General features: G+C 43.7%; 6 non-coding genes across 6 annotated transcripts; 2 read left to right on the top strand and 4 right to left on the bottom strand.

The window, feature by feature from the left end:
• Positions 1 to 8,264: 8,264 nt before the first annotated feature.
• trnas-gcu lies at positions 8,265 to 8,346 on the bottom strand. Its single transcript has one exon. It is a non-coding gene; the product is annotated as a tRNA-Ser (tRNA).
• Positions 8,347 to 9,136: 790 nt separating this feature from the next.
• trnas-cga lies at positions 9,137 to 9,218 on the top strand. The gene has a single exon. It is a non-coding gene; the product is annotated as a tRNA-Ser (tRNA).
• A 1,200-nt stretch (positions 9,219 to 10,418) lies between these two features.
• On the top strand, positions 10,419 to 10,490 carry trnap-agg. Its single transcript has one exon. It is a non-coding gene; the product is annotated as a tRNA-Pro (tRNA).
• A 965-nt stretch (positions 10,491 to 11,455) lies between these two features.
• On the bottom strand, positions 11,456 to 11,537 carry trnas-gcu. Its single transcript has one exon. It is a non-coding gene; the product is annotated as a tRNA-Ser (tRNA).
• A 412-nt stretch (positions 11,538 to 11,949) lies between these two features.
• On the bottom strand, positions 11,950 to 12,023 carry trnat-cgu. The gene has a single exon. It is a non-coding gene; the product is annotated as a tRNA-Thr (tRNA).
• A 407-nt stretch (positions 12,024 to 12,430) lies between these two features.
• Positions 12,431 to 12,502, bottom strand: trnap-cgg. The gene has a single exon. It is a non-coding gene; the product is annotated as a tRNA-Pro (tRNA).
• Between the last annotated feature and the right edge of the window lie 12,089 nt (positions 12,503 to 24,591).

The following is a 24,591-nucleotide window of genomic DNA, read 5'->3' as shown; positions in this document are numbered from 1 at the left end:
ACAGAGAAAAGGGAATCATTTAACCATTAAATAAACCCAATAGGGCTGTTCTGCCCCCAATAAGGGGTAATTATATCTTAGTTGGGATCAAGTACAGGTACTGTTTTATTATTACAGAGAAAAGGGAATCATTTAACCATTAAATAAACCCAATAGGGCTGTTCTGCCCCCAATAAGGGGTAATTATATCTTAGTTGGGATCAAGTACAGGTACTGTTTTATTATTACAGAGAAAAGGGAATCATTTAACCATGAAATAAACCCAATAGGACTGTTCTGCCCCCAATAAGGGGTAATTATATCTTAGTTGGGATCAAGTACAGGTACTGATTTATTATTACAGAGAAAAGGGAATCATTTAACCATTAAATAAACCCAATAGGGCTGTTCTGCCCCCAATAAGGGGTAATTATATCTTAGTTGGGATCAAGTACAGGTACTGTTTTATTATTACAGAGAAAAGGGAAATCAGTTTTAAAATTCTGAATTATTTGATTAAAATGGAGTCTATGGGAGATGGGCTTTCCGTAATTTGGAGCTTTCTGGATAACGGGTTTCCGGATAAGGGGTCCGATACCTGTATTTGTTTTTTCATTTTTTAGATTTAATAATTGTAGATATATTTGCTGTTAAACAATGTATCATCCATACAGGACTGTAGAGGAATGACTAGTGGAAAGCAAATTAGGATAAATAAACAGAAATAGCAGAAAATGTGAAAAACCTAAATTTATAGAAACTAATACATATTGTAATTTGCTAAAAAAAATAGTAGAATTAAGAGCATATTTATTATATTTTAAAATTGAATATACAGGTATAGGACCTGTTATCCTGAATGCTTGGGACCTGGGGCTTTCTGTAATTTAAATTGTAAGTCTACTAAAAAATCATATCAGCATTAAATAAACCCAATAGGGCTGTTCTGCCCCAATAAGGGGTAATTATATCTTAGTTGGGATCAAGTACAGGTACTGTTTTATTATTACAGAGAAAAGGGAATCATTTAACCATTAAATAAACCCAATAGGGCTGTTCTGCCCCAATAAGGGGTAATTATATCTTAGTTGGGATCAAGTACAGGTACTGTTTTATTATTACAGAGAAAAGGGAATCATTTAACCATTAAATAAACCCAATAGGGCTGTTCTGCCCCCAATAAGGGGTAATTATATCTTAGTTGGGATCAAGTACAGGTACTGTTTTATTATTACAGAGAAAAGGGAATCAATCAGTTTTAAAATTCTGAATTATTTGATTTAAGTGGAGCATATGGGAGACAGGCCATAATTCAGAGTTTTCTGGATAAGGGATCTCATACCTGTACACGTGTCTAATTCATTTTTACCTATAAAAGAGTCAAGGGCTTGATATTACGCCATTGTGTTATTTACCAACCTGATGATCTACTTACACAGGGGAGATAAACAAAAACATAGAGGGAACTGAATCAGATACTTGAAACTCATTGTTGTTGAAATGTACGGGGAATATTAGATGAATAGAAAGGGAAAGGACTGCACACAATGACAGTAAAGCTGGAAGTAGTAGAAGATCATGACTCATATACAGACAGCTACAATCCTATAATGAAATTACTGATACAACTAGAAAGAAATATTAAAAAATAAAATTATAACTTGTTTAAAAATTCTCTGAATGAATAAAAGTGTGCAATAATATGGATGCAAATGGGGAAAAATATCACTCCAACTTGCAGCGCAGCAGTAAAGTGTGCCTGAGTCTGAGCTTTCAGCCAGCGCTACACATTAGAACTGCTTTCAGCTAACCTATTGTTTCTCCTACTCCCATGTAACTGGAGGAGTCCCAAGCCGGACTTGGATTTCTTACTATTGAGTGCTATTCTGATACCTACTGGGAGCTGCTATCTTGCTCCCTTCCCATTGTTCTGCTGATCGGCTGCTGGGGGCGAGGGGGGGGGGTATCACTCCAACTTGCAGCGCAGCAGTAAAGTGTGCCTGAGTCTGAGCTTTCAGCCAGCGCTACACATTAGAACTGCTTTCAGCTAACCTATTGTTTCTCCTACTCCCATGTAACTGGAGGAGTCCCAAGCCGGACTTGGATTTCTTACTATTGAGTGCTATTCTGATACCTACTGGGAGCTGCTATCTTGCTCCCTTCCCATTGTTCTGTTGATCGGCTGCTGGGGGGGATATCACTCCAACTTGCAGCGCAGCAGTAAAGTGTGACTGAAGTTTATCAGAGCACAGGTCACATGACTGTGGCACCCTGGGAAATAAAGAATATGGCCCCATGGGAAAAACAGATTACAATGCAGGATTCTGCTCTATTAACTGATGGGTTTTGTAACAAACATGTTTCCCATGTCAGTATTCCTTAAGAGGTCTGGCTAAAGCAGAGGAAACTTAACCACTGAAATTTTTTTTTTTTTTTAAATGGTCAAATTATATGAAACCTGTGACAAAAAATAACGCATTGTGGTTTAAGCTTACTAGCTTTAAAAATGAATGGAAATTTAATACCACGGGAAATACCAAGTATATACAGATCCCAGGGGTGCCTCACCTTTAATTTAACTGTTAAAGGAACAGTAACACTAAAAAATGAAAGAGCTTTAAAGTAATAAAAATATAATGCACTGTTGCCCTGCACTGGTAAAACTGGTGTGTTTGCTACAGTAACACTACTATAATTTATATAATAAGCTGCTGTGTAGCCCCGGGGGCAGCCATTCAAGCTGGAAGAAAGGAGAAAAGGCACAGGTTACATAGCAGATAACAGATAAGCTCTGTAGAATACAATAGTGTTTTATCTGTTATCTGCTATGTGCCTGTGCCTTTTCTCCTTTGAATGGCTGCCTCCATGGCTACATAGCAGCTTATTTATATAAATTATAGTAGACTTTCTGAAGTAAACACACAACTTACCAGTGCAGGGCAGCAGCACATTATATTTTAGTTACTTTTATACACTTTCATTTTTTGGTGTTACTGTTCCTTTAATACATTACAGAATGGCCAATTCTAAGCAACTTTTCATTTGGTCTAAATTATTTATTTATAATTTCTGAATTATTTCCCTTCTTCTTCTGACTCTTTGGGCAGGGCTCTCTTCCCCTCTTGTATCGGTTATTGATTGCTGTATATGTTACTCCTTGTAGAGTGTAAGCTCTTTGGGGCAGGGCTCCCTTCCCCTCTTGTATCGGTTACTGATTGCTTTATATGTTACTCCTTGTAGAGTGTAAGCTCTTTTGGGCAGGGCCCTCTTCCCCTCCTGTATCGGTTACTGATTGCTGTATATGTTACTCCTTGTAGAGTGTAAGCTCTTTGGGGCAGGGCTCCCTTCCCCTCTTGTATCGGTTACTGATTGCTTTATATGTTACTCCTTGTAGAGTGTAAGCTCTTTTGGGCAGGGCTCTCTTCCCCTCCTGTATCGGTTACTGATTGCTTTATATGTTACTCCTTGTAGAGTGTAAGCTCTTTGGGGCAGGGCTCCCTTCCCCTCCTGTATCGGTTATTGATTGCTTTATATGTTACTCCTTGTAGATTGTAAGCTCTTTGGGGCAGGGCTCCCTTCACCTCCTGTATCGGTTACTGATTGCTTTATATGTTACTCCTTGTAGATTGTAAGCTCTTTGGGGCAGGGCTCCCTTCCCCTCCTGTATCGGTTACTGATTGCTTTATATGTTACTCCTTGTAGATTGTAAGCTCTTTGGGGCAGGGCTCCCTTCCCCTCCTGTATCGGTTATTGATTGCTTTATATGTTACTCCTTGTAGATTGTAAGCTCTTTGGGGCAGGGCTCCCTTCCCCTCCTGTATCGGTTACTGATTGCTTTATATGTTACTCCTTGTAGAGTGTAAGCTCTTTTGGGCAGGGCTCCCTTCACCTCCTGTATCGGTTACTGATTGCTTTATATGTTACTCCTTGTAGATTGTAAGCTCTTTGGGGCAGGGCTCCCTTCACCTCCTGTATCGGTTACTGATTGCTTTATATGTTACTCCTTGTAGAGTGTAAGCTCTTTTGGGCAGGGCTCCCTTCCCCTCCTGTATCGGTTACTGATTGCTTTATATGTTACTCTGTATGCCCAATGTATGTAACCCACTTATTGTACAGCGCTGCGGGATATGTTGGCGCTTTATAAATAAATGTTAATGTAATGTAATGTAATGACTCTTTGCAGCTCTCAAATGGGGGTCACTGACCCCGGCAGCCACAAACCCATTGCTCTGTGAGGCTCCAGTTTTAGTGTTATTTTATATAACAAATTTTTCTATACTGCCCCTCTCCTATAGATATACCAGTCTCTCATTCAAACCACTCTCTGGTTGCTAAGGTCATTTGGGCCCTAGCAACCAGATAGCTGTTGAAACTCCAAACTTGAGAGCTGCTGAACAAAATTAAAAAACTACAAGTTTCCCTGCTGTCCTCTAAAGGCCCAAAGATGGAAAGGAAAGCCCTGGAGATATAAGCATAGGGGCTGCATGACAAGGGATCCGAATAACCAGCAGCCACATTACACTGGTTTATGTTTAGAGATTGGCAGAACCAGGTGCAACTGTAATTAGGTGAGAAGGAAAGAGTTAAGGTAGGAGAAGGCTGGCCTGGGGAGGGGCAGAGAAAGAGAGGGATGTGATGTCAGAAAAGCACTCACTTCCTTATCTTCTGAGCAGGTAGAAACATCCCACCCACCCTCCCTCTTTTTGCATATTTTGAGAAATGTCAGGAGTTTCTCTTCTTTTGGTTTTCATATTATCTATTAATAACTAAATGTGGAATTTTACCTGAATGCATTGTTATATTGTGCTTTCTGTATCTTTATACGGAATAAACTTGAGAGTCAGCTTTGTGTTTAATTCATGTTAACAACGATTTCTTGATCCAGGGAATGTTTCCGATCGCCCAGGGGGTCAGGAAGGAATTTTTTCCCTCTTGAGGCAGGGTTTTTTGCCTTCCTCTGGATCAAAATAGTGGATATATGATAATATATTTTAAGTTTTATTTGTCACAGCAGCGGTAGGACCTTGCCAGAGTACTGCACGGGTGTCAGGCGCAGCCACAGGTGGGTGGCTGGCAGGTAGGAGCTTATATGCCGTGTAATATGGGTACGGGGGTACTGCGCTTGTGGATAGCCAGGAAACAAGTTATGTTGCTGAAACATGATTTATTAAAGAAAATGGAGTAATAAGAAATATGGAAGTGTCCTTACAACAGGCCAGTGGTCAGAGGCAGGCAGAAGACAAAACAAATCCGTAAAACAGGCAGAGGGTCAGGACTGGCAGCAACAAGGAGGGTCCGGAATAACAGGCAGTGGTCAAAGGCAGGCTGAAGGCAGGGAGAGTCCAATAATCAGGCCGAGGTCAAAACCGGGAGATCAAACAGAGGTCAGGAACAGGAGTCGTAGAACAGGGTAAGGTAACGGAATCAGGCAGGTATGCGGGCAGGAGTCAGGCAGGAACAGGGACTGGAACAAGCAGGTAAGGTCACTGGAACGTAAAGGGCTTAATGATCAAGCAACCAGGGGCTGCTTGTGACAGGCTTATAAAGCCCGTTAATTGACCGATTGGAACCACCTGGGCTAATTAAGGGAGGAGAAGGAGAACATAAACACAGAAGCAAAGAAGAGGGGTTAACAGAATGTTCAGGCTGGATGCCCAAAGTCTCCAGTGGCTCAGTGAGGTAATGCTGAACCTGCCTAACATAGAGTCCAGAGTTCTGGTACAGGCAGGTCCTGACAACGGGTCATTTTAGCAGAGGGAGAAAGGAGGTTCTCTCCTGTGACTGCACGGTGGATTGATAGATACAGACGCTACTACTGCTTGTGCTAGGTGACAGCCTGCTTGGATTTCCTATCATCGAGACACTGCAGATCCAGGACCGGCAGCAGGGCTGCTGAACTTCTCTCATGGTTGGTAATGCAGCTCCTGCTGGTAGCAGAGTTTGGGGCCATCCTCTCTGTAGGTAGAGGCAGTCTAATACTCATTCAAGTCTTCAGCGAGGAACGGCAGAGCATAGTAGCGACCTCTTATGGAATTATGGCTTTAGAATATTGCCTTGGTTTAGGCTGGCACGGTCCTATTTATTTGATGTGAATAAATGCTGTGGCCATTTTCTCCACCTCTGTCTCCTGGTGTTTCATTGAGATATGTAACAAGGGGGTTCAGTGGGGTGCCTCAAGGCGAAGGATCAATTGAGGAGTCCCCTTGTCATGTTTTCCCCTAACGGCTCTGTACTAGTTGTTTTTTTTTGTTGTTAAATATATATCTTAGATATTTCAGTCCTGACTCCATAACTATGTAACAGTCCAAAAAAGACTGCATTAAGGTCAGCATCAATCTTCCCAGTTATAAGATGTTTTTCTTTCTAAAATGTCAAGTTGGCTAATTTCATTCCTTTCTGCTTCTTCTCCACTTATCTGCCCACTCTCTCCCTCTCATTGGGCTCCGAAAATAAACAAAGCTCCACTGCTTTCCATCTCTTTTAGCCCAAAGTGTTTTTCCTTTTTCTTAAAGAGACACTATCATGATATTTATAGGGTACTTTTTATCTCTAAATGACACTGTTACACAGCAAATAATTCCCTCTGCCATTTAACCTTTTATTCTTGAACAAATGTATTTGTAGCTGTAATATTGGTGTGTAGGCGCCATCTCAGTGCCTTGTGCCTGAGTCTGAGCTTTCAGCCAGCGCTACTCATTAGAACTGCTTTCAGCTAACCTATTGTTTCTCCTACTCCCATGTAACTGGAGGAGTCCCAAGCCGGACTTGGATTTCTTACTATTGAGTGCTATTCTGATACCTACTGGGAGCTGCTATCTTGCTCCCTTCCCATTGTTCTGCTGATTGGCTGCTGGGGGTGAGGGGGGAATATCACTCCAACTTGCAGCGCAGCAGTAAAGTGTGACTGAAGTTTATCAGAGCACAGGTCACATGGCTGTGGCACCCTGGGAAATAAAGAATATGGCTAGCCCCATGGGAGATTTCAAAATTAAAGTCAGTTCCTGCCCTTCCCTTGTCCCCTGTTTGGACTACCCAGTTTTGGCCCATGACCTGATATTTGCCCCTATTTGGCTGCTCCTATACATTTCTGCTGAGGTCCAGTTCTGAGGTTCTGCTGAGTTCAGTTATTCAATCTTTAGTTTTAAAAGCAGTTTCGGCTCCTCACAACCAGCTGAACAAACCATTGTGACAGCAAACTTTTTTCAGATTACACCAATGAGTAACCAATTAATAAGGGCTTCCCTTTTATACCCAATTTAATAAATTCTAGGTGACTCAGGAGGAAGTTTAAATAAAGACTAGAACATGTGACAAAGGTCGGGGACTGGATGGCGTCGAACCCAGGGTACTAAAGTCGCTCAGCTCTGTAGTTGCCAAACCTCTTACTTAACCTTCACTTTATTTTTAGATGCCTGGCGTAATAATTAGAGATTGGTAAGTTGCTAATGTGGTGAAAAAGGTATCATATTAGCAGCCAGGGTTGGACTGGGTCACCGGGATACTGGGAAAAAAACTGATAGGCTCCGGTGGCCTAGACCCGATCCTTTTTACTGCTTCCCCGGCCGCTGGCACCCTCCCCTGATGTGTTTCACGTACATGCATTTAGGGGAGGATATTGGCGGGTGGCGGGGCTCCTGCAGGGGGTTACGGGGCCATGATGGGGGGTGCAGGGGACACGGCTGGCAGGGCACCCCCCAGTCCAACCCTGCAGGCAGATATAGGAACATGGACCGAAGCTTGAATGAATCTGAAACTTTCCGATATGACAATACGATTTTATCGCACAATTTTTGTTGCAAATTACAAAAAAGTTGGGAAAAATACAAAAAAGTCAGGCAAGGTACGAAAAAGTCACCGAAAATACGCTTAGAGCGTTTGAGGATTACTAAATGTGCCCCTTAGGGGAGACTTATCAACGTTAGAGTATTTATTAAGTGCAAAAAACTCGAATGTAAAAATTCACCCCTTTGGAGGGAAATCTTGTCTCTCTTTTTGAGATAAAGATCTTTTTGTACCAGTCTGTGAAAACAGTTATTTCTAGTAGTTCCTTTGCTGGAGTCAGTCGACTCGTGAGAAGAAATGATGAACAAAAGGCTTTCTCAGATCCAAGAAAGCGCAAGGAGCTTGCCCTCTTTGTGCCACTCTTACGGCTAGTAGACTTGCTTGCTTTGTCCATTTTATGCTACATGCTGTGCGAGCAAAGGTGACTTTTGAGACAGATTGCTTGAGCACTCTTTTAGCGGCAAGGGCAAAGGCTGAATAAATACATGGTGTTATAATGTTAGCGACGAGGATGGGATTCGAACCCACGCGTGCAGAGCACAATGGATTAGCAGTCCATCGCCTTAACCACTCGGCCACCTCGTCTTCGATGTTGTTGTATCTATGGATGGAACTAGTGGCAGGTAGAAGAGGGGTGGCAAGTGTGGGAGGAGTTTTGTTGAGCTTGGGCAGGGACAGCCGGCAAAAGTACCTCTAGGCTCAGCTTTGCAATGGCCATAGGATCCAGAATAGATTGTGCTGCTCTTTCACCACAGTTGCCCTTTGAGCTAGGCACCATTCACATAGAAGGGTATTACAGTCGGTGGTACATCACTCCATCAACACGCAATAATTTAAAACCAGCCGACGAGGATGGGATTCATACCCATGTGTGCAGAGCACAATGGATTAGCAGTCCATCGCTTAACCACTCGGCCCACCCTATTTCTTCTTCCTTAATGGGTACATCCCAGGGTCTATGTTGACATACAGTGCCCAGAAATAGCGGACCTTGCTTTCATACTTATACTTCCTACGACTAGTTTATTAGACTACTTGAACCAGGTGGGGGAAGGGGTCGATGTATGCCCGCCTTTTGTATGGGAGGGGCCTGCTTTTCCAGCCTGAGGATGAAATTTGCATGGGAAGGGCACTGGGGTTTTTAGGGGGCTGTCTCATACCTGGTGGAGGATGTAGGGCCAGTCACTTAAACAAAGGCACTGCTGAGATTTGAACTCAGGATCTCCTGTTTACAAGACAGGCGCTTTAACCAGCTAAGCCACAGCACGCCTGAGATGCTACGCTTTTGCGTGTTTTGGACGGAGGGGGAAAATTGGTGCTCGTAATATGATGTATTGCGTGCAGTGGCCGCCGACAAAGGCCCGCGCCCGGAATGGCTGTGATGGCCGAGTGGTTAAGGCGTTGGATTCGAAATCCAATGGGGTTACCCTGCACAGGTTCGAATCCTGTTCACAGCGTGGAGTTTTACAAAGCCCGACTGTTTAGATAACGAGCCAATTGTACATGCCTGCTACTAAGGTGTCCCAGCTGGTTTTGGCATGCAAGGCAAATTGAGGGGAGGTGCTAGCCATGGATGTTTGTTTAATTGATGCGCAAAGCTTTGCAAAATAAAATATTTAGATATGTTAAGCAAGGTTATTTATTAGGTGGCTGACAAAATCCCACCCATAATGCCATTAACCAAACACCTGTCACAAGCGAGCTGGGTCCCGACAACTTGAAAAATGCTGTTGGGCCCTTACTAATTTCCTGCCGGTATGGCGACCTTTTCCCCCTCTATGAAAAAATCTGAGCTCTTCTCCTTCAGGCTGTGTTTTTTTCCTCCAGTGGGGAGGAGTGCTTCAGGTGGGTGGGAGCATTTTTGGACCACTTGCGGACAAACAGCAAGTAAGCTGGTAAGTAGCAAATGGAAGATTATTTGTTTATAAAATGTTGCCATTGTCATCTTGAGGTGTTGTCCCAAGACCCCTTCTAATTTCTATGCTACGTAACCACGTACATGCCTACAATAAAACCATGCTGTATTCCAGTGGTTGGGTTGTGCAATTACAACCATGTTGTAGGTATTGCCTGACCACTTGGGAAGGTATGGGACAGCGTGGGTGCATTTTCACAGACCCTCGAGCGTTCCTTTTGGATCGTGGTGGGTCAGTCAAAAGTGCTGAATTAATCTGCCAGTGCATTTCCATTTTCAGCAACTGTTTTTTGAATTCCTTCTGTTGCAATGGGAGCATTTTTTTGGACTTGCACCTGCATGAATCCTTGTGGTATCCTTCAAAGGTCTCAGGCTCTGAACCCAGGACCTCTCGCACCCAAAGTGAGAATCATACCCCTAGACCAACGAGCCAGACATTGCGCTTCTAGGGATGAACCAGCCCTATTTTAAACAGGGCTACAGAACTTTTACATTAACAGTTATTACATTAACTGAACTGTACAGAACTGTAACTAGAATGACTAGGTGGGCATATCGGGAGAAGATCCGCTTGTTGGCCACATTAAGGAGCTGTAGTTAGGCTCCAGTCTCTATGGAGGCACGGGTTAGAAGCCCTCCAAATTTTGTGAAAATGGACAAGACTGTTGTCTTTCCAAGCTGTGTAGGCTCAATTTGTAGCTTACATATAGCATTGATGGCTTCCAATGGGTTTTCAACATCTGGCTCGTTGGTCTAGGGGTATGATTCTCGCTTAGGGTGCGAGAGGTCCCGGGTTCAAATCCCGGACGAGCCCGTGGCTTTTTAATGGGACCACAACATCTCACTGACGTTCTCCAGAAATTCTTGTCGGTGTTTGGGTAATGGAGTTAGGTGAGGATTTTGACAGCCACCCTATGAATAACCTTTTTTGTCATATATAAATATTTACTGACAAAGCTTTGTGCATGTCCATCAACATCCACAAGAAGAAAATGCTAGCCCCTCCCTCAATTGGCCTCACACACCAGAAGCAGATGGGAGACCTTAGTAGCATTCATGTTCAATTGGTTCATTATCTAAACAGTGGACAACAGCCAGAAGGGCACCCCCCAGTCCGACCCTGCAAGCAGCTATAGGAACATGGACTAAGAACTGGCAAATGAGGTTCAACATTGATAAACGCCAGACTATGCATTTGGACACAGCAACAGGAATACAAGTTATACACTTAGGGGGAGACTTATCAACGTTCGAGTTTGATTTTATTTTTTCTCGATTCAAATTACAATTTAAAAACTCAACTGTCTGGTATTTATTAAGTGCAAAAAAACTAGAACGTAAAAAAAATCACCCCTTTTGAGGGAAATCTTGTCTCTCTTTTTGAGATAAAGATCTTTTTGTACCAGTCTGTGAAAACAGTTATTTCTAGTAGTTCCTTTGCTGGAGTCAGTTGACTCGTGAGAAGAAATGATGAACAAAAGGCTTTCTCAGATCCAAGAAAGCACAAGGAGCTTGCCCTCTTTGTGCCACTCTTACGGCTAGTAGACTTGCTTGCTTTGTCCATTTTATGCTACATGCTGTGCGAGCAAAGGCACAGATCCAAGAAAGCGCAAGGAGCTTGCCCTCTTTGTGCCACTCTTACGACTAGTAGACTTGCTTGCTTGGTCCATTTTATGCTACATGCTGTGCGAGCAAAGGCGACTTTTGAGACAGATTGCTTGAGCACTCTTTTAGCGGCAAGGGCAAAGGCTGAATAAATACATGGTGTTATAATGTTAGCGACGAGGACGGGATTCGAACCCACGCGTGCAGAGCACAATGGATTAGCAGTCCATCGCCTTAACCACTCGGCCACCTAGTCCTTTTCTGAGCCGTACTGCCGGCCACCTCGTCTTGGCTTGAGCATCTGGGAAGCGATCTCTCAAACTCATGCAGAGGATGCCTCTTCTGCTCAGGGGAGAGACAGGGTGCCAGCCATTGCATTTGTTATGTTGCCCACCCTATTTTTTCTTCATTAATGGGTACATCCCAGGGTCTATGTTGACATACAGTCAGCAGAAATAGCGGACCTTGCTTTCATACTTATACTTCCTACGACTAGTTTATTAGACTACTTTAACCAGGAGGGGGAAGGGGTCGATGTATGCCCGCCTTTTGTATGGGAGGGACCTGCTTTTCCAGCCTGAGGATGAAATTTGTATGGGAAGGGCACTGGGGTTTTTAGGGGGCTGTCTCATACCTGGTGGAGGATGTAGGGCCAGTCACTTAAACAAAGGCACTGCTGAGATTTGAACTCAGGATCTCCTATTTACGAGACAGGCGCTTTAACCAGCTAAGCCACAGCGCCCATGGGATGCTGCGCTTTTATGTGTTTTGGACGGAGGGGGAAAATTGGTGCTCGTAATATGATTAACCAAACACCTGTCACAAGCGAGCTGGGTCCCGACAACTTTCTTTGAAAAATGCTGTTGGGCCCTTACTAATTTCCTGCCGGTATGGCGACCTATTCCCCCTCTATGAAAAAAATCTGAGCTCTTCTCCTTCAGGCTGTGTTTTTCTCCCCCAGTGGGGAGGAGTGCTTCAGGTGGATGGGAGCATTTTTGGACCACTTGAGGACAAACAGCAAGTAAGCTGGTAAGTAGCAAATGGAAGATTATTTGTTTATAAAATGTTGCCATTGTTGTCTTGAGGCATGCACCTGCATGAATCCTTGCGGAACTTCAGTGAGATGTTGTGGTTTCCTTAAAATGCCTAGGGCTCATCCGGGATTTGAACCAGGGACCTCTCGCACCCGAAGCGAGAATCATACCCCTAGACCAACGAGCCAGACGTTATGCTTTTAGGGATGAACCAGCCCTATTTTAAACAGGGCTACAGCACTGTAACTAGAATAACTAGGTGGGCATAGAGGGAGAAGATCCGTTTGTTGGTGACGTCACCAAACGAGTGGATTGCAACATGTATGGCCACATTAAGGAGCTGTAGTTAGGCTCCAGTCTCTATGGCAGGCACTGTTGTCTTTCCAAGCTGTTTAGGCTTAATTTGTAGCTTACATCTTGCATTGATGGCTTCCAACAAGCATTCAACATCTGGCTCATTTGTCTAGGGCAGAGATCCCCAACCCTTTGACCCACATTCAAATGGAAAAGGTTTAGAGAGCAACACAAGCATGAAAAAAGTTCCTGGGGCTGCCAATGAGAGCTATAATTGGCTATTTGGTAGCCCCTATGTTGACTGGAAACCTACAGAAGGTTCATTTTGGCAATTGCACTGGGTTTTTATGCAATCAAATCTTCCTTCTAACTAGAAATTCAAACATAAGCACCTGCTTTGAGTTCACTGGGAGCAACATCCAAGGGGTTGGGGAGCAACATGTTACCCCTGAGCCATTGATCAGGGATCACTGGTCTAGGGGTATGATTCTCACTCAGGGTGTGAGAGGTCTCGGGTGCAAATCCCGGACGAGCCCGTGGCTTTTTAATGGAACCACAACATCTCACTGACATTCTCCAGCAATTCTTGACGGTGTTTGGGTAATGGAGTTAGGTGAGGATTTTGACAGCCACCCTCTGAATAACCTTTTTTGGCATATATAAATATTTACTGACAAAGCTTTGTGCACATCCATCAACATCCACAGGACGAAAATGCTAGCCCCTCCCCTCAATTGGCCTCATACGCCAGAAGCAACGATGTCGCCAAGCGAGCGGATCTTCACCCGATATCCCCACCTACAGGTGGGCGATATCGGTTAACAGGTAGGCAAGGTAGGGGCCAAACGATCAAATTCTAGCGGGCGGCAATGGGCAGTCGGTTCGGGGACCACATCCCCGATCCAACTGAATTTTCTAACCTGGCCAATCGATATCAGGCCAATTTCAGGCCAGATGTCGGTCGGACAGGCCCCTCGTTTCTGCCCTTTCACGGGCCGATAAGCTGCCAAGTCGGTCCAAGGGACCCATTTTGGCAGCTACAATCGGCCCGTGTAGGGGGACCTTTAGTAGCATGCATGTTCAATTGGTTCATTATCTAAACAGTGGATCTTCTCTCTGTAAACAAGATCCAGAACTGTGCCGAGTAACCTCATTGGATTTCAAATCCAACATCGTAACCACTTGGTCATCACAGCGATTCCGGGCATGGGCCTGTGCCGAGTAAATAGAGTTTCTATAGAAGCCAATGGGAGCCGTCCCAGGCAAAGTCAAGCCGTATTCCCCAACTCAAATTTGTCAAGTTTTTCCAGTTCGCAAACTCCAAATAAAATCTCAGGTATTCGAGTTTTTTATTCAAACGGTTTTCCTTATTAATTAATTTAAACTTAGAAAATTGATAAATGAACCCATTTAGCAAAATGTGAGTTTGAAGCATTCTATTCATTCCTATGGGATGGTTAGAAGCCTATTTATCACATGGCGAGACAGACGCCATCTTAAGGTGCTGAATTATTTTATGGGAAACTGTCTGAATAATTTACTCTGCTGCCTTAATAATTCATTGTTTTTGTTCTCTCCTTCAACTTGTCCTTTATAACATCATTCTCTTATTCTTTCAGAAATATCTCTAATTTATTTTGTACAGTTTTTCAGTTATTTAGGTTTTTGTTCAGCAGCTCTCCGGTTAGGTATTTCAGCAGCAACCTGGTTGCTAGGGTCTTTTTTTTACCCTAGCAACCAGGCAGTGGTTTGAAGGAGAGATGGGAATATTAATAGGAAAGGGACCTGAAAAGAGATATAAGTGATAAAAAGTAACAATAACAATAAAACTGGAGCCTCACAGAGTAATAGGGTTTGGCTGCCGGGGTCAGTGACCCCCATTTGGAAGCTGCAAAGAGTCAGAAGAAGGCAAATAATTAAAAAATAATGAAAATTAATTGAAAAGTTGGTTAGAATTGGCCATTCTATAACATACTAAAACGTAAACAACCCCTTTAAAGGGAAACTACACCCCCAGAATGAATACGTAACCAACAGACAGTTTATATTATGTTAAGTGACCTATGAAAGAATCTCCCCAAACTGGAATATATATATATCAGTAAATATTGCCCTTTTACACCCTTTCCCTTGAGCCGCCATTTAGTGATGGGCTGTGTGCTCCCTCAGAGATCAGCTGACAGGAAGTGATGCAGCTCTAACTGTAACAGGAAGTAGTGTGGGAGCAAAAGGCAGAACTCTGCCCACTCATTGGCTGATGGGGCCTAGCATGTATGTGTGCCTTGGCTTGTTTGTGTGCACTGTGGCTCCTATGATCCCAGGGGGCGGCCCTTAGTACTTAAAATGGCAGTTTCCTATTTATGATTACCCAATGGCATATACTGCTAAAAAGTATATTTATATGAAAATGGTTTATTTAGAGGAAGCAGGGTTTTCCATATGAGCTGTTTATATATAAAGACCTACATTGTTTGGGGGGTATAGTTTCCCTTTAATACCCGTTTATGTTTTTTAATTTTAACCCTTGTAATTCCTACTCCCACCTTAGTTTGTTATTCTGTTATTTGCTTTGGTCTCTTTCTCCTGACCAAAAGTTTTATTCTTGTATTCCCGTCCCCCTTGCTCCTATCTGTCAGTTTTTCTCTCATTCTTTTTCTCTCCATCTCTCTCATATATTTGTTGTTCTGTTTCCCATTTCCGGCTCCTACGTTGCCGCTCACTGGGGGCTGTAATTCTCTCTCTATTTTCACGTTAAATTGTTGCTTATTTGCCACCGCCATCATCCCAGCCGATGTTCCCCCCTCTCTAATTCCCTTAGTCACCTTCCCACCCCCATTTCTCCGAGTGTCATTTTTTCTCTGTAGTCATTTTCTTTCCTGTCATTGGTTTCCATCTCGAGCGCTTTAAGGAAATTATGTGTTTCTTTTTTGCTTTCTTCTTTTGCTCATTTTTTCGTTCTTTTTTCCCCGCTCTTTCTGAATACAGACGGTTACCCTTCATTTCCTGCTCTTTCTTTAGCCGTGACTCATGTTTTCCAACCCTTTTGTGCTACAAAGTGGTGCATTTATGGCAATTTCCTACAAAGCCCTGCAGATACCTCAGGAAAACCTGTATCGATGTATTTGGGTTTGAAGGATCTGATAGGGGAATTTGTGTATGAAATTGACTCTTTAGCCGCTGCTGTGTGTGATACTGTCTGTGTGTCATTCCCTGTCTGTGTGTCATGTTCTACTCTTCCCCTTATTGGGGGCAGAACAGCCCTATTGGGTTTATTTAATGGTTAAATGATTCCCTTTTCTCTGTAATAATAAAACAGTACCTGTACTTGATCCCAACTAAGATATAATTACCCCTTATTGGGGGCAGAACAGCCCTATTGGGTTTATTTAATGCTTAAATGATTCCCTTTTCTCTGTAATAATAAAACAGTACCTGTACTTGATCCCAACTAAGATATAATTACCCCTTATTGGGGGCAGAACAGCCCTATTGGGTTTATTTAATGCTTAAATGATTCCCTTTTCTCTGTAATAATAAAACAGTACCTGTACTTGATCCCAACTAAGATATAATTACCCCTTATTGGGGGCAGAACAGCCCTATTGGGTTTATTTAATGCTTAAATGATTCCCTTTTCTCTGTAATAATAAAACAGTACCTGTACTTGATCCCAACTAAGATATAATTACCCCTTATTGGGGGCAGAACAGCCCTATTGGGTTTATTTAATGCTTAAATGATTCCCTTTTCTCTGTAATAATAAAACAGTACCTGTACTTGATCCCAACTAAGATATAATTACCCCTTATTGGGGGCAGAACAGCCCTATTGGGTTTATTTAATGGTTAAATGATTCCCTTTTCTCTGTAATAATAAAACAGTACCTGTACTTGATCCCAACTAAGATATAATTACCCCTTATTGGGGGCAGAACAGCCCTATTGGGTTTATTTCATGGTTAAATGATTCCCTTTTCTCTGTAATAATAAAACAGTACCTGTACTTGATCCCAACTAAGATATAATTACCCCTTATTGGGGCAGAACAGCCCTATTGGGTTTATTTCATGGTTAAATGATTCCCTTTTCTCTGTAATAATAAAACAGTACCTGTACTTGATCCCAACTAAGATATAATTACCCCTTATTGGGGCAGAACAGCCCTATTGGGTTTATTTCATGGTTAAATGATTCCCTTTTCTCTGTAATAATAAAACAGTACCTGTACTTGATCCCAACTAAGATATAATTACCCCTTATTGGGGCAGAACAGCCCTATTGGGTTTATTTCATGGTTAAATGATTCCCTTTTCTCTGTAATAATAAAACAGTACCTGTACTTGATCCCAACTAAGATATAATTACCCCTTATTGGGGCAGAACAGCCCTATTGGGTTTATTTCATGGTTAAATGATTCCCTTTTCTCTGTAATAATAAAACAGTACCTGTACTTGATCCCAACTAAGATATAATTACCCCTTATTGGGGCAGAACAGCCCTATTGGGTTTATTTCATGGTTAAATGATTCCCTTTTCTCTGTAATAATAAAACAGTACCTGTACTTGATCCCAACTAAGATATAATTACCCCTTATTGGGGCAGAACAGCCCTATTGGGTTTATTTAATGGTTAAATGATTCCCTTTTCTCTGTAATAATAAAACAGTACCTGTACTTGATCCCAACTAAGATATAATTACCCCTTATTGGGGCAGAACAGCCCTATTGGGTTTATTTCATGGTTAAATGATTCCCTTTTCTCTGTAATAATAAAACAGTACCTGTACTTGATCCCAACTAAGATATAATTACCCCTTATTGGGGCAGAACAGCCCTATTGGGTTTATTTCATGGTTAAATGATTCCCTTTTCTCTGTAATAATAAAACAGTACCTGTACTTGATCCCAACTAAGATATAATTACCCCTTATTGGGGGCAGAACAGCCCTATTGGGTTTATTTAATGCTTAAATGATTCCCTTTTCTCTGTAATAATAAAACAGTACCTGTACTTGATCCCAACTAAGATATAATTACCCCTTATTGGGGCAGAACAGCCCTATTGGGTTTATTTAATGGTTAAATGATTCCCTTTTCTCTGTAATAATAAAACAGTACCTGTACTTGATCCCAACTAAGATATAATTACCCCTTATTGGGGGCAGAACAGCCCTATTGGGTTTAATTAAGGTTTTATTGATTTTTTAGTAGACTTAAATGTTGGAGATCCAAATTATGGAAAGGTCCCTTATCCAGAATACCCTTGGTCCCAAGCATTCTGGATAATGGGTCCTATACCTGTAGTATTTGCCATTGGGTAATCCTAAATAGAAAACTGCCATTTTAAGAATGGGCAGAGTTCTGTCTCTTACTCCCACACTACTTCCTGTTACAGTTAGAGCTGCATCACTTCCTGTCAGCTGATCTCTGAGGGGGCACACAGCCCATCACAAAATGGCGGCTCAAGGGAAGGGTGTAAAAGGGCAATATTTAGTGATATATATATTCCAGTTTGGGGAGATTCTTTCTAAGGCCACTTAACATAATATAAACTGTCTGTTGGTTACGTATTTATTCTGGGGGGATAGTTTTTCAAACACAGTAGCTCCCTTTTTGCACCTTTATGGTGACTTTGGGCGGCACTTATACTAATAAGACACTGAGTGACACTTCCTATCAAGACACTGGATCTACATATTTCTGGACCATGTTGGACATGTTTGGGCTATATACTAAAAAATCTCAAGGAAAAGTGGCTGCAAGAAAACAACTTTGACTTTTTCCGATTTGTCACGGCGAAAAGCCCCAACTTTATCGAATTGTATTTGTATATGCTGAAATCCAGCAGCAAAACCAGCTTCTCTTTCTGCAGCAATTGAAATCCTGGCAGGGGAGGAGGGACTAAAACACTGATGTTACAAGTGGTAACAACTTCAGCAGCTATCTGGTTGCTAGGGTCTTGTTTACCTTAGAAACCAGGCCGTAGTTTGAATGAGAGACTGGTCTATGAATCGGATAGGGCTGGAGAAGAAAGATAAGTAGTAAAAAGTAACAATAACAATAAAATTGTAAGCTCACAGAACAATAGTTTTTGGCTGCCGGGGTCAGTGACCCCCATTCGAAAACTGGAAAGAGGCAGAAGAGGAAGGCAAATAATTCAGGAACGATACAAAATAAATAATGAAAACCAATTGCAAAGTTGCTAGGAATGGGGCATTCTACGACATATCAAAAGTTAACTCAAAGGTGAACAACCCCTTTATATTAATATGCAGCTGATTCTCCTGACCAACTACAGATATAGATATGAACGAATGTTTTTGCTTTTTGCTTGTGCCTCTCGGTGCTAGAATTCTTTCAGTCCAACCATTTTTGTTTTTGAAACATGTAATATCTAATTCACTCCCTTCCTTCCATTGAGTTCTCTTTCTCCCTGCCGGTTCTTTCCCTCCTTCGCCCCTCTCTCCCCCTCATTCTCTCCCCGTGTGTCTCTCTGTATCTCAGTCGGCTGCCAGGCACATTTGCGCCGCTAATAAGCATTAGCCCATCAAAGTGAATCTTGCAGGTGTGTGGGAGTTTCAGTGAGTCACTGCTGCAGTGCTGCGAGTCTGCGAGTAATGGCTGTGTGTGTGGCTGAATAAACATGTGTGTGCCAGTGGCTACTAACTGTCATTCCATCCCTGCGCCCACCTATCCGCCGGCGTGCCGCTATACCAGTCCTTTCCTTCACATCGCCACGGGGTGGTTGGATTTCTGTAGATAAAATGATCTTTCTTTATGTATTTTGGTGGATTTGAGTTTTATTTGTTAGAAACTGCCACCCTGGGATTGGCTGCCTAATGATCCTTATACACGTTATTAACAAATGGGGTTGCCACCTGTACGGTTTTTACCGAGACGGCCCAGTTTTTGGTAGGGCTGCCCGGGTCCAAACTGCCTGCCCTGTTTTCCCAAATTCGAAAAACGGGGCAGGATTCTCCAAGACTGATGCAGCGATTGGCCATTCGCAGGGGGCGCTGCTGCCATAAGGGACCCCTAGACACTAGGGTTGCCATCTGTGAGGACAGGCCAGTTTTCAGAAGGCCCATTTGGGTCAAAATCTCCTGCCCGATTTCCCAAATTAGGAGACTCACTGATGCAGCAAACGGCCGATTGCCGAGTCATAGCCCCACCCAGCGATGTCACTGCCCCGCCTCTTCCCCCGCCCCTGGAACATCACGGCCCTAGTAGACAAACTGGCCCCAGGCAGCAAGTTACCAGGGGTGGAAAAAATCTGCTCCTGGTAATTTAAAGAGGTAAAATTCTGATGCAATGAGGCCCCATCTTGCCCCCCTCTGAAACGAAAAAGCCAAGCGTGGGGGGAGTGACTTGGCCACCTTAGACTCCTAAGACGGGGCCGGCCGATTGCTGCATCATAACACAGCCCCATGACATCAGCAGCAAGCCCCGCCCCCCCGTCTGGAGTCTCTGGGCAGGAGAGGTGACTACCCTATTGACATATTCGGTAGATAATGGATTCAGCGGCGCCGTTCCTGTTCTAATTTGGATCAAATTAAGAAAATGTCTCCGGCTTGTAAGAGTAACTGCCAAGTGAGGGTCAGATATCTTCATGGTAACCAAGCAATATACGGACTATTATTCTGTCATTTCCGTCAGGGTATTGTTTGCACTTTTTGCAGTGTATTACAAATATTCCATAAACAGACAGTCCCAATAGGATGTCTATTATTATTATTATTATTATTATTAACATTTATTCAATAGGTGGGTTTCATACATTGGGCATACAGAGTAACATATAAAGCAATCAATAACTGATACAGGAGGGAAAACAAGCCCCTGCCCAAAAGAGCTTACAATGTACAAGAGAGCTTAGGGGAAGGGAGCCCTGCCCAAAAGAGCTTACAATCTACAAGAGGGCTTAGGTGAAGGGAGCCCTGCCCAAAAGAGCTTACAATCTACAAGAGAGCTTAGGCGAAGAGAGCCCTGCCCAAAAGAGCTTACAATCTACAAGAGAGCTTAGGGGAAGGGAGCCCTGCCCAAAAGAGCTTACAATCTACAAGAGAGCTTAGGCGAAGAGAGCCCTGCCCAAAAGAGCTTACAATCTACAAGAGAGCTTAGGCGAAGAGAGCCCTGCCCAAAAGAGCTTACAATCTACAAGAGAGCTTAGGGGAAGGGAGCCCTGCCCAAAAGAGCTTACACTCTACAAGAGAGCTTAGGTGAAGAGAGCCCTGCCCAAAAGAGCTTACAATGTACAAGAGAGCTTAGGCGAAGAGAGCCCTGCCCAAAAGAGCTTACAATCTACAAGAGAGCTTAGGGGAAGGGAGCCCTGCCCAAAAGAGCTTACAATCTACAAGAGAGCTTAGGCGAAGAGAGCCCTGCCCAAAAGAGCTTACAATCTACAAGAGAGCTTAGGCGAAGAGAGCCCTGCCCAAAAGAGCTTACAATCTACAAGAGAGCTTAGGGGAAGGGAGCCCTGCCCAAAAGAGCTTACAATCTACAAGAGAGCTTAGGCGAAGAGAGCCCTGCCCAAAAGAGCTTACAATCTACAAGAGAGCTTAGGCGAAGAGAGCCCTGCCCAAAAGAGCTTACAATCTACAAGAGAGCTTAGGGGAAGGGAGCCCTGCCCAAAAGAGCTTACACTCTACAAGAGAGCTTAGGTGAAGAGAGCCCTGCCCAAAAGAGCTTACAATCTACAAGAGAGCTTAGGCGAAGAGAGCCCTGCCCAAAAGAGCTTACAATCTACAAGAGAGCTTAGGGGAAGGGAGCCCTGCCCAAAAGAGCTTACAATCTACAAGAGAGCTTAGGCGAAGAGAGCCCTGCCCAAAAGAGCTTACAATCTACAAGAGAGCTTAGGCGAAGAGAGCCCTGCCCAAAAGAGCTTACAATCTACAAGAGAGCTTAGGGGAAGGGAGCCCTGCCCAAAAGAGCTTACAATCTACAAGAGAGCTTAGGGGAAGGGAGCCCTGCCCAAAAGAGCTTACAATCTACAAGAGAGCTTAGGTGAAGAGAGCCCTGCCCAAAAGAGCTTACAATCTACAAGAGAGCTTAGGCGAAGAGAGCCCTGCCCAAAAGAGCTTACAATCTACAAGAGAGCTTAGGGGAAGGGAGCCTGCCCAAAAGAGCTTACAATCTACAAGAGAGCTTAGGCGAAGAGAGCCCTGCCCAAAAGAGCTTACAATCTACAAGAGAGCTTAGGGGAAGGGAGCCCTGCCCAAAAGAGCTTACAACCTACAAGAGAGCTTAGGGGAAGGGAGCCCTGCCCAAAAGAGCTTACAATCTACAAGAGAGCTTAGGGGAAGAGAGCCCTGCCCAAAAGAGCTTACAATCTACAAGAGAGCTTAGGGGAAGGAAGCCCTGCCCAAAAGAGCTTACAATCTACAAGAGAGCTTAGGGGAAGGGAGCCCTGCCCAAAAGAGCTTACACTCTACAAGAGAGCTTAGGTGAAGAGAGCCCTGCCCAAAAGAGCTTACAATCTACAAGAGAGCTTAGGCGAAGAGAGCCCTGCCCAAAAGAGCTTACAATCTACAAGAGAGCTTAGGGGAAGGGAGCCCTGCCCAAAAGAGCTTACAATCTACAAGAGAGCTTAGGCGAAGAGAGCCCTGCCCAAAAGAGCTTACAATCTACAAGAGAGCTTAGGCGAAGAGAGCCCTGCCCAAAAGAGCTTACAATCTACAAGAGAGCTTAGGGGAAGGGAGCCCTGCCCAAAAGAGCTTACAATCTACAAGAGAGCTTAGGGGAAGGGAGCCCTGCCCAAAAGAGCTTACAATCTACAAGAGAGCTTAGGTGAAGAGAGCCCTGCCCAAAAGAGCTTACAATCTACAAGAGAGCTTAGGCGAAGAGAGCCCTGCCCAAAAGAGCTTACAATCTACAAGAGAGCTTAGGGGAAGGGAGCCTGCCCAAAAGAGCTTACAATCTACAAGAGAGCTTAGGCGAAGAGAGCCCTGCCCAAAAGAGCTTACAATCTACAAGAGAGCTTAGGGGAAGGGAGCCCTGCCCAAAAGAGCTTACAACCTACAAGAGAGCTTAGGGGAAGGGAGCCCTGCCCAAAAGAGCTTACAATCTACAAGAGAGCTTAGGGGAAGAGAGCCCTGCCCAAAAGAGCTTACAATCTACAAGAGAGCTTAGGGGAAGGAAGCCCTGCCCAAAAGAGCTTACAACCTACAAGAGAGCTTAGGGGAAGGGAGCCCTGCCCAAAAGAGCTTACAATGTACAAGAGAGCTTAGGGGAAGGGAGCCCTGCCCAAAAGAGCTTACAATCTACAAGAGAGCTTAGGGGAAGGGAGCCCTGCCCAAAAGAGCTTACAATCTACAAGAGAGCTTAGGGGAAGGAAGCCCTGCCCAAAAGAGCTTACAACCTACAAGAGAGCTTAGGGGAAGGGAGCCCTGCCCAAAAGAGCTTACAATGTACAAGAGAGCTTAGGGGAAGGGAGCCCTGCCCAAAAGAGCTTACAATCTACAAGAGAGCTTAGGGGAAGAGAGCCCTGCCCAAAAGAGCTTACAATCTACAAGAGAGCTTAGGGAAAGAGAGCCCTGCCCAAAAGAGCTTACAATCTACAAGAGAGCTTAGGGGAAGGGAGCCCTGCCCAAAAGAGCTTACAACCTACAAGAGAGCTTAGGTGAAGGGAGCCCTGCCCAAAAGAGCTTACAATCTACAAGAGAGCTTAGGGGAAGAGAGCCCTGCCCAAAAGAGCTTACAATCTACAAGAGAGCTTAGGGGAAGAGAGCCCTGCCCAAAAGAGCTTACAATCTACAAGAGAGCTTAGGGGAAGGGAGCCCTGCCCAAAAGAGCTTACAACCTACAAGAGAGCTTAGGGGAAGAGAGCCCTGCCCAAAAGAGCTTACAATCTACAAGAGAGCTTAGGGGAAGAGAGCCCTGCCCAAAAGAGCTTACAATCTACAAATAAACCCCAGATTGTGGAACGAGACCACTATGGCTGACAAAGTCAACCCTCAACTGGCAACACAATACAAAACACTTCCCTTTATCAAATTGCTAAAAATGCTATATTTTCTATACTGTACTTACTGCACCAGACTACAGTTCCAGCATCTCAATAGCAGCAATGATCCAGGCCTTTAGACTTGTCACACAGGGTCTCCATCTTGGAAAGAGTCAGCGACACCACACATGCTCAGTAGGAGGATGCCCTGTCATATAAGCTGATGCTACAGGGCTGAGTTGCTACCTACATTCCCCAATACAATGGGGAACCCGTTAAAAAGTCAAATAGTGGTAAGATTGATTGTACAGTAGAGAGAATGATAAAGCATTAAGATAATGGAGAACTTCTTCCTGTCTATCCTTATTATCTTGACTACACCCCAATAGGTTAATATTTTTAAAGCCTTCCAGTCAATGAACCAACCACTATCCATAAACTCAGGACGTCTGTTCAAATCATTCAATGGACACACCCAGTCCCATACATACATCACAATCCTTCTCATGATTTCTGTAATGGGATCAGTAACTCATTATAGGAGAATGAAAGCTACTAGGGTAGTTGATTCCCCATTAGTGCAAGCTAGAACGCTATATTTATTCTGCATAAAGCTTTACCATACCTAAGTAACAGCCCTAGAAACTCTCTCTGTTTGTTTAAGACAGTAGCTGCCATTTTAGCTTGGTCTGACATCACTTCGCCGCCTGCAGGCTGCTGCCTGGTAGCTCTGGGCTCAGATTACAGCAGGGAAGGGAGGGGAGGAGAGGGAGAAGGGAAGGGCAGAAGGAGAGATCCCTGGAGGTTTGAGCTGAGAGAAGGAAGTCTGACACAGAAGCCCATGTGTACACAATAGAAGGAAAAAAATGCAGTGTTTCTTTTCACAGGGGACTCAAAGCAGCAGTACTGTATGTGTTTATGGCTGTATTTACATAGACCTTTTTTGATGAAGCTTACTTAGTTTTCACCTTTCCTTCTCTTTTAAAGGCAATGCATGGGTGAGACACACAAAGTTTTGGATCAGCATTTGTCCTCCATTA

Source organism: Xenopus tropicalis, chromosome 3 (genome assembly GCF_000004195.4).
Source record: "Xenopus tropicalis strain Nigerian chromosome 3, UCB_Xtro_10.0, whole genome shotgun sequence".
NCBI lineage: Eukaryota > Metazoa > Chordata > Amphibia > Anura > Pipidae > Xenopus > Xenopus tropicalis.
This window is presented reverse-complemented; position numbering and strand designations above follow the sequence as displayed.